Raw genomic sequence first — 13,801 nt, 5'->3', positions numbered from 1 at the left:
TTGCTGGCAACATTTGCAGTGCTGACTCACAGTCCTCAAGATCAAGCCCTTAGAAGAGGGAGGGATAGCTCAGTGGTTTGAGCATTGGCCTGCTAAACCCAGGGTTGTTCAATCCTTGAGGGGGCCACTTAGGGATCTGGGGCAAAATCAGTACTTGGTCCTGCTAGTGAAGGCAGGGGGCTGGACTCGATGACCTTTCAAGGTCCCTTCCAGTTCTAGGAGATGGGATATCTCCGTTTAAAAAAAAAAAAAAAAATGTGACTGCAAACCAGAGGTCATCTAGTCCAACCCCCTGCATCCTTCCTGGGACTCACAGTCCTCTTCTAAGGGCTTGATCTTGTATTACTGAAGTCAGTGGGAGTTTTACCACTTGTTTTGCTTGGATCCTGGAGCTCCTAGAACAGTCCTCTCTCCTCCATGTGATCTCATCCTGCTCTCTGCCTAACAGGAATATTTTCACAAGGGGAAAGGAATGGAACAATTCTCTCCTATGTGGGGGGTAACACCGCTGAGAGACACTGACCCAAAGCCCCCACTTCCATAACGTATGAGAACCAATCTTTTAAAAAATTTATGAAAGAGTAGAATAGAAATGAAAAAAGCAGCTGCTCAAGTAGGTAAATCCCCCATCAGAAAAAAAAACCATACAAAACAGTCAAACGGTCTGAGCACCGATAGATCCCAAAAGATCTTTTTCTATTTTTTGAACAACCATGTTCTCCCCGGAGGGAGGCGCACCACACCTGGAAGTACTGCAATACCAGGCTGATGCTTGGAGTGGATGGAGCAAGCTCCTGTTCCATCTCCCTGTTCCAAAAATCCGTTTAATATAAAGTTCTCACCTCGAGAACATATCAGATATTAAACTGATAAGAACAGATTTACCTTTTATTAGAGAATATTTAAAAAATAAAAACGGTACAAACGATTTGAGGAGTCAGTTGTCAATCATTGGGGGAACATACAGAGTATGGGGGGATGTTGTTATCTTGGGGTTGGCAGCACACATAATACATACGGACTGTAGTGTCCCCAATGGGAGGGTGGGCGGTGGGCGAGATCAAGACACAGTCGATATTCGGTGAGGGTCAATCATCTACACATGAGGTACAAATAGCCATGGGCACAAGAAGGTGGGTTGGGCGATGGTGATGGGGCGACCCTCACAAGGTGGGATTCAGTTATGTTGGGTAGGTTTGGGATTCAGGGGAAGGAAGCCCTGCGGGGGGGCGGGGGGTTAATAGGCCTCTTCCCCCTTGCGGGTGGGCAGGGTCCCCTTGGCTCACTCTCGTTATCAGCAGTGGTCGATAGGGTTGCGCGGGTTCAGGGCCCAGGCGGGGGGGGGGGGGGGGCGGAGGGAAGATATGGGTCCCTTCCCCCTTGCGAGTGGGCAAAGTCTTCCTGGCTCACTCTCGGCACCGGTAGCGGCTGGTGAGGTTGGATGGGGTTGGGGCTCAGGGGGTAGGATCTCTTCCCCCTTGTAGGTGGGTGAAGACTCCCTGGCTCGCTCTTGGCATTGGCGGCGGCCAGTGAGGTTGGGTGAGTTCGGGGCCCAGCGGGGGGGGTGGGGTGGGGGTTTGGTAGGTCCCTTGTGGGTGGGCGAGGTCTCCCCGGCTCGCTCCCGGAATTGGCGGTGGCCGGTGAGGTTGGGTGGGTTCGGGGCTCAGGGGATAAGGCCCAGTGGGGGGAGGGGGGGTTAGCGAGTCCCTTCTCCCTTGCAGGTGGGCGAGGTCTAATCAGCTCGCTCTTGGTATTGGCGGTGGCCGGTGATGTGTTCTGTGTAGATGTCCCAGGACCAACGGATAGTGTCTGAGACCATCAGGAGTCTCATGAGCCATGCGTAGTGACGGCCCACTCCACAAGTCCTCAGCACTCGCTCGTTGCATGGGTCCCAGGCGCCCAGGGCCGCGACAAGCAGGGCGTTGGTGTGTACTTCGTAGCCCTTTGACCGCAGGGTGTCAGCCAGGGGGGCATATTTTTCAAGCTTGCGGGCTCGGGCTTCAGGGAAGGCTGGGGTCCTGTTCTCAAACAGGATCGTTATGTCGACCAGGATGACCTTTTTTCCGACCTCGTCCGTGATGACGATGTCTGGGCGCAGCGGGCTGTCGGTGCCGGGGACGGTGCGGTTAACGGTGACTTCCCCCAGGCGTGGGTCGATGGCCTTCACCAGGCGATCCTGGACGGCGTTATGTCGCAGTTGCCAGGCTCTGGTATGGGGCTTGCAGCTGCATAGGACGTGGGATAGGGTTCCAGCGACGTACCCGCACTTCCTGCAGCGCTTGTCCCGGTTCCCGTGGCGGACGGCTCCATTGAGGGGGACGCAACTCAGCCGGGCGCCGTGAATGAACCGCCAGTCGGCGAACTGTGTGAAGCTGCCCGTGGGGGGGAAGTGGTTGCTGGAGTCCCACTTGCTGGTCACCTCGAAGGCCTTATCCTGGTCTGTTTTTTTCTTCAGGGTGTCTATGTAGAGCGCGTGGACGGTGGCCTTCAGGGATCTCTCGAGCACGCCTCTGGCTCCGGGGGTGATGATGGTGTTGTCCTCTGACTCGATCCGCAGGACCAATATTCCCAGCTCCCGTTGTTCCTCATTCCATACCCAGCGACAGCCCAGTCGTTTCCCCAGTCGGCGTGTGGCATTGCAGGAGCGGGACCACAGCGAGGCGATGTCGCCACCGTCTCGGGCAAACTCGCCGTCCAAGGAGCCGCTCAGGAAGGTGGCCACGTCTCGGTCAGAGGGAGGTCTGCCGATTCGTTTCTCCACAACGGTGCGCAGGGCAGTCATCGCGACGGTCCTCACCTTGGCGTCAGGGCACATCAGGAGTCGGAAGGCGTGTGTGATGACAGCGATGTCACATAGGTCTCCCATGCGGGGGACGTTGGCGCCTCCGTGCCTGAGCGCGATGTAGATGAGCTCGTTGCTGGCTCTCCGGGGCAGGGACAGCCAGCTCTTGACCAGCTGCCGGATGGTGTTGTCCGCCCTGTTGAGAGGCACCTTTGCCATGGCGGATCCTCTCAGGACGAAGGCGATGCGGGGGATCAGGAAGGTGTTGAGAGCGTTGATTTTCTGCCATGGGGCCAGCAGGGATGCGTCGATCTTGGTGGCATTCTGTAGAATCTCCCGGCTGGTGTCCTCGGGGGTCTGCCGGACGCGGAAGCCCGTCGGCGTTCTGAGGTGCTGGTACGCCTGCCCCTCTGCTAGGGGGATGACGGGCTCCCCCTGAATAAGAAATTCCGTCGCCAGTACCGAGTCCCGTACGCTCCCATCAACGTGGAGAGACGCACACTTCTTGGCATTGAAGCGGAGTCCCGCCCAGTCCGCGGCTCTCCCGATGGTGTCGAGCATGCCCTGGAGCCTCTCGGGGTTGTCTGCGATCAGGACCAGGTCGTTCACATAGGCCAAGACGCTCACCCTCTCGCCGTGTAGGTCGAAGCCGTCGGCGCCGTTGGAGATCGCCCGCAGGAGCGGCTCCATGGCGAGGTTGAAGACGATGGGGCTGAGGGGGCAACCCTCTTCACGCCGCTGTGGATCGGTATCTCGGCAGTTTCCCCTTCCACCGAGCGGATGGTGGTGCTGCAGCCCTCATACAGCTCCCTGATGAGGTGAAGGAAGGTCTCCGGCATCCCGAACTCCCGGAGTGTGTCGAAGATGTGATGGTGGGGAATGGACCCGAAGGCGTTAGCCAGGTCGAGCCACGCTATCGCGCACTGCTTTCGCGCCCGTCTGGTTGTCTGGAAGACAGTCTGGAGCAGGAAGTTGTGCTCGTAGCACCCCTCTGACGGCATAAAGCCCTTCTGGGCGGGGCTGATGGCTCCTGTGGACGTCGCCCACTCCGTGATCCTGGCTGCCAGGCAGCTGGCGTATAGTTTGTACATTGTGGAGCAAAGGGAGATGAGTCTCCAGTTGCTGGGGTCGTCGCACTCTCCTTTCTTGTATATAAGGACGGTCATGGCCTTCTTCCAGGAGGTGGGAGTTTGGCCGAATTGCTTGCATAGGTTGAAGATGTTGGAGAGCACAAGGCAGCCAGGGTCACGCTTTTTTAGGAGGCTGTAGGGGATGCTGTCTTTTCCGGGCGCTGTGTTCTTGGTTCTGGAGAGCCTGGCCATCACCTCTTTGGGGGTGAAGTCGGCCTCCAGGTCATCGGAGTCTGAAATGCGGGGCAGGGGGCGGAGGCACTCCGGGCGCTGCGCATCGTTCCTGGGCACGCCGCCGAACACTCCGTGGAAGTAGTTGTGGAGGCGTTCGGGCGGAATCGTGCAGTAGGACGGGTCCCGTCGAGGACCTCTCTCACAGCCTTGAGGCGGTTCGAACGGTACAGCTTCTGGATCCTCGAGGCCGCTGCTGGGTCGTAGCGGCGGCCGGCGTTCCTCCTTCTAGCTCCCCTCGTGTTGGTGTCACGGTGAGGGGCGGGCCGTCTGGGGGCAGGCCGGGTGGTCTCCTGGTTCGGCGTTCTCCGGAAGGCAATCTCTGCGGCCAGCTCATGGGTGAGCCTGTCGATGAGCGGGTCGAATTCCGCGAAGGAGGCAGCTGTTTGGAGTTCCTCGATCCAGGTGGCCTGCCAGGGCGTGGCCGGTCTAGCTGCCGGTCGCTGGTCCTCAGGCCCCTCGGTCGGCGCGGGCGGCAGGTTGGCTGCGTGGTCGACGGGATGTCCCGCTTGTGGATCGGGGGACCTTTCTGCTGGGTCCTGGGGCGTAGTTGCCGGTGGTGAGGTGTCGTTGTCAGCCGTTGGTGGAGTCCGGATCGGGTCGGTGGGGGCAGGGGTGGTGGCAGATCCTCCGTGTGCGGGGTATTGTCCGACGGGTCGCTGTGGGAGCATGCGACCTTCTGGCGGTGGGGATTTGGCCTGGTGGCGCCTGGGGCCCTATTGGACCGTCTGGCGATGGGGGGCTGGTGCTGTGGTCTGGCCATAGTACTGACGTCTCTGGTACTAGCAGTTTGTTGGAGTGGGGCCCCGTAATCTCAGCGGGTGGGGTTCGCGGTGCGGGTTGCGGGGTCGCGTCGGCTCTTCTGGTGGTTGGTGCCCGTGGGGTGGTCTGTGAGCCGGGCATCGGTTCCTACTGAGAGCAGAGTTTTGGATGGCCACACGTGGCAGGGCACTGCCCCTTCGTGCAATGGGGTCGCGCTGGTTGAGCGCCGGGAGGGCACTGAGGCGCCTCAGCTCAGGGAGCTTCCGGGTGACCTGGGAAGATGGGATGGGTCTCCTGCCGGCAGGGGTTCGGTCGACATTTCCCGTTGCGGGGGGCGTCGTCTCGGTGGTGGGGCCCTGGGCCACCGGCTCGGAGACTGGGGTGGGATTCGGGGGGTAGCGGCTGGAGGGGGCACCCGGCTTCCTCGTGGTGCAGGAGCAGCGGACCGGGGCGCAGGAGAGCGGGAGGCCGGAGCCGGAGTTGCCCTTGCGCGGGATCTCTTGCAGCTGGCCTGGTGTGCCTTGCACCTCTTCTGGGATTCGAAGGGCAGGCTGCAGCGGGCGCAGCTGAAGGCGACGGATTTGCCGTGGCACCTCTTCAGGTGCCTGGTGACTCCCCCGAGGAGGTGGAAATGTTGGGGCGGCAAGCAGATGGGGCAGGATGAGCGCATCAGCGGTGAGGGGGTACGCCAGGAGGATGGTGTCATCGTCAGTCCCCCTGTGGGGTGGGGGTCCCAGAGGTCGGGTGGGTGACCCCAGTAGGGGCGTCCTGTTGGGGGTTGGGGGAGTCGGCTTGCGTGGGGGGAGACTGCTGTAGGGCAGGGGGAGTGTCCGGTAGCCGCTGGGGAGACAGGGGGGCCGTCTCGTGGCGGCTGGAGCTGCTGGTGAGCAGGGGGCGTGCTCGGTAGGGTGACCAGATGTCCCGATTTTATAGGGACAGTCCCGATTTTTGGGTCTCTTTTCTTATATAGGCTCCTATTACCCCCCCCACCCTGTCCCGATTTTTCACATTGCTATCTGGTCACCCTAGTGCTCGGAGACCGCAGGAGAACGGGGGAGACGTCTCATGGCAGCTGGGGGGGTGGTTAGCGCAGAGTTCCCGAGGTGACTGAGGGGCATGGGGGGGAGTGGTCGATGGGTGCAGCTGCTGCTGGGCGGTGTGGGGGGTCTCTTGTTGGCTGGAGCAACAGCAGCGTGGGGGGGGGTCCCTAGCTGCTGGGGCAATAGTGGTGTGGTTGGGGGGTCTCCCGGCGGCTGAAGCGGCTGATGGACTGCGTAGGGATCGTTCAGCAGCTGGAGCGTCGAGTGGCGGGTGGGCGATTCTCTCCGACTCTGTGGCAGCTGGTAGGCGGCAGGCCGGGGTCTCATCTGCTGGGGCGCATCAGGAAGTTCCACGGACGTTGTATGCATTGGCGGCTGGAGCACAGGGTGGGAAGGCGGCCGGTGCAGGTGGTGGGGTCCCCTGGCTGCATAGGTGGCAGCGGTGCGGTGCAGGAGACCCCCAGGGGCTCAGGCAGCGATGGTTTGGGGCAGGTGGTGCAGCTCCCCATGGCGGTCGAGCAGCAGCGGCTGGGGAGCGGGGCTGGGGTTGCCCTGCGTCCCGAGGGGCGGCGGCGGCTGGAGCATGGCCCTCGGGGCTCCCCAGGCTGCTCGGGGAGAGGCAGCCGGGGGCGGGGCACGAGTCTCCCAGCGGCCCTGGCAGCGGCGGCCGAAGCATGCCACGTGGATCTCCGGGCTGCCCGGGGGGGCAGCGGCCAGTGCGCGGGGCAGGGGTCCCCCGGCATCCCGGGCGGCGGCGGCGGTCGGGGCACACCACAGGACTCCCCAGACTGCTCGGTTAGTGGCAGCCGGGGGGAGCGGGGCGGGGGTCCCAGAGTGACCCGAGCGGTGGGCGGCTGCGGCGCGCCGCGGGTCCGCTTGGGCCAGAGCGGCCAAGGAGCAGGGCAGGGGTCTCTCAATTGGCACCGGCAGTGGCAGCCAAAGTGCGCCGCGGGGCTCTCCTAGCTGCCCTGGGGGCAGCGGCCAGGGCGCGGGGCAGGGGTCACCTGGAGTCCTGGACGGCGGCGGCGGGCAGCACCCTGCAGGGCTCCTGAGCACGCCGCATGGCTCCCCGGACTGCTCGGTTAGTGGCAGCCGGGGAGCGGGGCGGGGGTCCCAGAGTGACCCAGAGCGGTGGCGGCTGCGGCGCGCCGCGGGTCCGCTCGGGCCAGAGCGGCCAAGGAGCAGGGCAGGGGTCTCTCAACGGCACCGGCAGCGGCAGCCAAAGCGCGCCGCGGGGCTCTCCTAGCTGCCCGGGGGGCAGCGGCCAGGGCGCGGGGCAGGGGTCACCTGGAGTCCTGGGCGGCGGCAGCACACCGCAGGGCTCCTGAGCACGCCGCATGGCTCCCCGGACTGCTCGGGAAGCGGCAGCCGGGGAGCGGGGCAGAGGTCCCATGCCGGCCCGGGCAGGGGTGGCGGCGGCCAAGGAGGGGGGCAGGGGTCTCCCGGCATCCCAGGGTGGCTGGGGAACGCCGCAGGGCTCCCCAGTCCGCTCAGGTAGTGGCAGCCAGGGAGCGGGTCCCAAAGTGGCCCGAGTGGCAGCAGCTGCGGCGCCCCGCGGGTCCGCTCGGGCCAAAGCGGCCGAGGAGCGGGGCATGCGTCCGTCAGCGGCCCCGGCAGCGGCGGCCAAGGTGCGCCGCGGGGCTTTCCTGGCTGCCCGGGGGGCAGCGGCCAGAGCGTGGGGCGGGGGTCATCCGGAGTGCCCGGCGGCGGTGGCAGTGGTGGCAGCATACCGCAGGGCTCCCCGGACTGCTCGGGAAGCGGCAGCCGGGGAGCGGGGCAGGGGTCCCACGCCAGCCCGGGCAAGGGCGGCGGCGGGCAGGGAGTGGGGCAGGGGTCCCCTGGTGGCCCCGGCAGCGCCAGCCAGGGCGCGCCACGTGGCTCCCTGGGCTGCCCAGGGAGCGTGTTGTACTTAAAGTACTGCACTGGATCTTTTCAGGGGGAATAAGGCAAAACGCCACATTTATTAGTGATACATGTATTCATTAACACTGTATTATATGCATATAATATATTACACTTACACTCACACACACACACAAACACACTCCGTCTTGTTGTTACCAATTAGTTGCTCCCCTTAACTTCACTGGCCAGGTGAGTTAGATGGGGGAGGGGGTGGAGCCGGGCTTCTGCCGATCCGGATCGATGCTCCCATGTTGACAAGACGAGACCCGGGGTCCTCTGCAAGACACCTCACTTTTATAGCAGCTTTCCTCTTATGCAAATCTATACCAGATTCAAACTCTGTGTCTGTGTCCTTGGTCCTTTGTGCTGCTTTCTTTTGAGTGTTGTCCCAATGCTGCAAAGAGGGTGTTTCCAAAAGAAGGTGCTTGCTTCTAACCCCCGAGGCCCTCGGTATGTCTGCTTGTTTTTAATGAGCCCACTTGACACGTTTTATTGTCCTTGGGTTTGGCTCCCAGCCCCTCTCCAACAGTTGAGGCTGTCTGGAGGTGCTGCCTTTCATGACTTGCGCATCCACACCTCATTCATTCAACAGGGCAATTGATTAAGAGTGGGGGGGGGGGGGGGGAGAGCTCTTGTGTGCGTCTAATTTGGGAAGTGAAGTCACTAACCGCCGGGGCTGGTTTCCTATTGGTGTGACCGATTTTTGCAAAGCTTTTTTTTTTTGGTCTTCTTCTTCTTTTGGCGCTAGGGCTGGGTGGCTTTCTGTGCTGCTGTTGAAGAGCAGTGGCACAAGGGGCTCGGGGGGGAGAATCGGGGAGCGGGGCGGGAAGGGTGCAACGGGGGGGGAGGGGTCACAGGGATAAGAATCACATTCAGCCCTTGCATAGCAATGGCCGTGCAACGCCTTTAGTATTCAGGACTACTGATCTGTACAACAGCAGCACCCAAAGAGACCGGGTCAGAATCAAACCCCCCGTTGTGCTGGGGGCTGCACAGACACAGAAACAGGCCCTGCCCCAGCTGAGATCAGGGCCCTGTTGGGCCAGATGCAGCGAGAGACAGGCCCTGCCCCAAAGAGTTTACAGGCTCCATGCCCAAAAAGTTGGGAGGAGAAATAGAGGCCCAGTGTCACTCAACAGCAGTGAGAATAGAACCCAGGAGTCCTGGCTCCTCCTGCTCTAACCAGTAGCCCCCTCCCCTCCCAGAGTCTGGATGGAACCCAGGTGTCCTGGCTCCCAAAAAGGGCGGGAGTGGGGTCTAGTGGTTAGAGGAAGGGAAGCTGGGCGTCAGGACTCCTGAGTTCCATTCCCAGCTCTGGCTTAAAGTGGGGTCTGGTACGTTAGCACAGTTGCGGCTGGGAGCCAGGACTCCTGGGTTCTTCCCATCCCCCCCCCTTAACCATCTCGCACAGCAGGAGGGGGTTGGGCAGGAAGTGGTGATGGGGTGAAAACTACCAAGAAATGCAAATCCTCGAAGGAGCCTGTGCCAGGAACAGGGTGGTGCAGAAGCCTCGTCCCCCTCCCCACCTCTTATCCCCCTTGACTGGCATTGGATCGTGCCCCCTATGAGCCCCAGGGGGCAGAGAATAGCCACAGTGCAGGGTGGCTCAACCACACCCCTAATCTGCCTGCTACGGGCCCTGTGGGGCAGAGAATAGACATGGTCCTGGGCACCCATCCAACTGAAGTGTCACAGTGACACAGTGATGGGTGTTTGTGTAGCTGTGGGGGGGGGAGTTGTGTGTGTGGCCTGTGCAGGTGTGTGTGTTCGTGAGGCTGGATTTCTGCATGTGTTTGCATCTTTAGTGGTTGTGCAAGTGTGTGGCTGGATTTGTGTGGGTGTTTGTGTATGTTAGTAATAATGTGTGTGTGGCTGGATTCATGCATGTGTTTGTGTATGTTTGCAATCATTTGCGTGTGTGCATGCTCTGCTGCCCTCTGCCAGCAGCAGCGACAACCGCTTCTCCATGTGTCACAACCCCCATACCGTCAACCCCGGTGGCGATTCACCATCCTACAAGGGCTGGCTGGCCTGACCCTTCGCCCGTCTGCAGAGTGTGATGGGGGCTGCAGCTCACCCCCTGTCGCGCAGGAGGGCGCAGGTGCGGGGCGCTGGGCTCAGATGCACCTGGAGGGCAGCTCGGATGGGACGGGGCAGGGCCTGTGGTTTCCGTTCAGCGTTGCCTGGTGCTGGGGCCATTGCACAATCCCCAGCCACGCCGCACAGTGTGCCCGAGAGGGAGTGGGGGGCCAAGCAGATGATCCAGCACCAGGGGGGAGAGGATATGTGGTTGGGGGGAGGGAAGGCCTTGGGCTGCACCGGGGGAGTGCAGAGCAGGGGCGACAACCCAAAAACCTGCAGCGAAGGGATGGACAGATGGAGGGGGTGGGGTTGGTGGAGACAGCGAGCCTAAAGCCTAAAAGAGGAGGGGGGTCTAGTGGTTGGGAGGAGTGCTGGTGGTCGGAATTGCTGGGTTTTATCCCCAGCCCTGGGAAGAGAGTGGGGGTCTAGTGTTTGGAGTGGAGGGGGGAGAGGCAAGCCAGGACTCCTGGGTTCTCTCCCTGGCTCTGACTCTCTCTTGTGCAATCCCTCGGCAGTTACTCAACCCGCCAGCGTGTGGGAGCGAGGGGGTGGGGCCGGGTTGCGACAGGGCCCAGAGTCCCGTGCCGCCCCCTTTGTTACTCAACCAGGGGCAGGGTGGGGGATGGCCTGGGAGACCCGCTAAGAAAGGTTTCAGAGTAGCAGCCGTGTTAGCCTGTATCCGCAAAAAGAACAGGAGTACTTGCGGCAGCTTAGAGACTAAACAAATTTATTAGAGCATAAGCTTTCGTGGGCTACTGCCCACTTCTTCGGATGCATATAGCGTGGAACATATATTGAGGAGATATATATACACATACAGCTCTCTGTATGTCGTACGTGAGTGTCGTATGTGAGTGTCTGGGATTGTGTGAGTCCCTTTGTGTGTCAGCTCTCTGTATGTGTGTATATATATCTCCTCGATATATGTTCCACTCTATATGCATCCGAAGAAGTGGGCAGTAGCCCACCAAAGCTTACGCTCTAATAAATTTGTTAGTCTCTAAAGTGCCACAAGTACTCCCGCTAAGAAAGGTGCTTCTGGTGGGTTTGTGTGTGGGTCACGCTGCCCCCTGCTGGATAGACCGTTCTAGATCAGACCCATGGGCGCTTTTAGCCCAGTCTCAGCCCGGGTCAGCCCCTGGGAGCCCATCCCCCTCTGTCGCCACGGCTATGTCTGTTGGTCTCTTGGAAAGGTCCATTCCCATTGGTAGCTGTCCAGTGGCAGTGAGTTCCACGGGCCTCGGCTCAGCACATGCTGTGCGGGACAGGAGGTCCTTGTGTTGGGAGCAGTGGGAGTGAACTGTGTGTGGTTGTGTCTCTGAGCACGATTGTGAATATTCTGGTGTGTGATTGTTTCTCTTTGATGGGTGGGCTAATGTGTGCCCCAAGTGTGTCGTATGTGAGTGTCTGGGATTGTGTGAGTCCCCTTTGTGTGTCAGCGTGTTACTGCTGTGTGGATTTGTGTGTGTGGTAGCTGTGGTCTGTGTGTGTGTGTGTGTGTGTGACCTGCTGCAGGATACAAAGTCCTGCAAAAGCATTTCCTACCAGTTAGCCCAGCAACACACTGACACTGATACAAACACAGTGTCTCACACGCACACACACACAGCAGGGCTCAGCCTCCCTCCAGCAGGGGCAGCAGGAACACACACATCTCCCTAGGGCCAGCTTGTATGAGTTCCCATCACGACCCGGCCCGGTGCTGGTGCCCCCCACACGGGGGTGGGCAGTGAAGGGAAGGTGCTGATGTGATGGATTTGGAAGGAAGCACTTCAGGAAAATCAGTCAAGGCCCTTAGCCGAGCTGGGACACAGACACAGTTACCCCTGCACCACCCTGGGAGGGGAGTGGGATCTAGTGGTCAGAGCGGGTTGGGGGCTGGGCGCCAGGACCCCTGGTACTGTGCCTGGCTCTGGGAGCGGAGGGGGGGGTCAAGAGGTTAGAGCAGGGGGACTGGGAGCCAGGACTCCTGTGTTCCATAATGGCAGAGGTTTTTTTCCTGTGTCTCCCTCCCTAGAGATCCCAGCCCAGCCCCCTAGAGGAATCTGAGCGGGGTTGCGGGGGCGGGGGGGAGGTTGCCCTGCCACTTCAGAGTCATGATTCGATCCCCTCCCCGCCCCCCACGTCAGAAAGTAGGAGCTCCTCCCCACATGTGGAGGAAGCTAGTGAGTTTCTTGGGGGTCTCTGGCAGAGGTGACAGCACCCACCAGACACCCCCTCCTGGCTGCAAGGAGACCACCCCCCCACACACCCTCCTGGACAGCCCCCTGCTATGAGCGGCCCAGGGGCGCCCAGCCAGGGTCAGGAGGTGAGATGGGGCCGCAGTGGCAGGAATGGGGCAGAACTGGGGGCTGGCTACACGGGAAAAAAACCACGCTGCTCTGTTAAATATTTCCAAGGTTATCGCTGAATACAGGTTTTGGGAATGACTTGAGGGAAATAGTTTGTTTCCAAACAGACTCCATATACCAAACGATGGTGCTAATACGCTCCCCCTGCGCCCCTCCCCCATCACCCCAGTATCTGAGCATCTTCCTAATCCGCAGGGTAGTTCCCCTCCCAGGCCCGTGGGAAGGTGGGAAGCGCCGCCAGCCCCATGGCCCGGCCGGGAGAACTGAGGCCCAGAGAGACCGAGTGATGTGCCCGAGGGCACCCGGGAACGGGAGGCTGGGCCCGGATTCCTGCCCTCCCGCCTCCCCGGTCTGGCCTGCGCCTGGGTCGCTGGGCGGTGCAGGGGCGGGGCCGAGGGGGAAGGGGCGGGCCGAGGGCGGGGCCTTGGAGGAAGAAGCGGCGCGGGGGCAGGGCCGGCGGGAGAAGGGCTGGTGCAGGGGCAGGGGCCTGGGGGGAAGGGGCAGCGTGGCGGTGGGGACTCCGACTCGGGGAAGAGGCGGCGCGGGGGGTGGAAGCTCGGGGAGAAGGGGCGGGGCAAGGGCGGGAGCTCGGGTAGAAAGGGCAATGTGAGGGCGGGGCCTGGGGGAGAAGGGGCGGTGCAGGGGTGGGGATTAGAGGGCAGGGGCAGCGCAGGGGCGGGGCCTCGGAGGAAAGGCAGCGTGGCCGTGGGGACTCGGGGAAAGAAGCGGCGCGAGGGCGGAGTCTTGGGGAAAGGGCTGGTGCGGGGGCGGGGCCTCGGGGGAAGGGGCGGTGCAGGGGCGGGCCCTAGAGGGGAGGGGCAATCCGGGAGCAGGGATTGGGGGAAGGGGCGAGTGAGGGAGGGGGATTGGGGAAAAGGGACGGGGTGGGGGCAGAGTCTTGGGGGAAGGGGCGGAGCGGGGGCGGGGCCTGCAGGTGAAGGCGAAGCGTGAGGGAGGGGGCTCGGAGGAAGGGGGGCGGCCACGTTCCGGCGCTGGTGCCCCCCCCACTTTTAAGGACCAGAAATTCCCTCGCCCCTGCACACCCCCCGCCCCCAGAAATCTCCCCTTGATCCGCTGCCCGGCTCCCTGCGCTGAGCGCAGCAGCGGGGGGGAGCGCAGGGCAGGGACGGGGCGGGCCCGGGGGCTGGAGCAGTGGCGGAGGGACGCGCCCCGACGGGCTGGTTCCGAGAGCGGGGCTCCGGCAGCACGTGGCGCACAGCGTCTCTTGCAGGCAGGGAGAGTAGCAGACACCGAGGGAAGGCGTCACACGTCAGTGGGCGGGGTTATGCAGATCAGCAATGTCTGGCGGCAACACAGAGCAGCCGGCTGAGCCCAAGGAAGCGGGCGGAGAGAATTCTCTGGGAGCAGAATTCGGAGTGGAGAGTTGGTGCTTTGAGTGAGTGTATCGGAGTCACTTCGGGGCAGCGATTGCCACTTAGCTAGGAAGGTATGAAAGTAGGTCCTGTGACATAGAAAGCACTGGGAGCGCGAGGGGAGCGCGCTGTTCCGACGAAAGGT

General features: G+C 61.8%; 1 non-coding gene across 1 annotated transcript; it reads right to left on the bottom strand.

Moving 5' to 3' along the window:
• Positions 1 to 727: 727 nt before the first annotated feature.
• On the bottom strand, positions 728 to 913 carry LOC112061759 (U2 spliceosomal RNA). Its single transcript, XR_002890364.2, has one exon. It is a non-coding gene; the product is annotated as a U2 spliceosomal RNA (small nuclear RNA).
• Between the last annotated feature and the right edge of the window lie 12,888 nt (positions 914 to 13,801).

The sequence above is a fragment of the Chrysemys picta genome, chromosome 20, assembly GCF_011386835.1.
Source record: "Chrysemys picta bellii isolate R12L10 chromosome 20, ASM1138683v2, whole genome shotgun sequence".
Taxonomy (NCBI): domain Eukaryota; kingdom Metazoa; phylum Chordata; order Testudines; family Emydidae; genus Chrysemys; species Chrysemys picta.
Note: the sequence above shows the minus strand (reverse complement) of the source record. Positions and strands in the feature narration are given on the sequence as shown.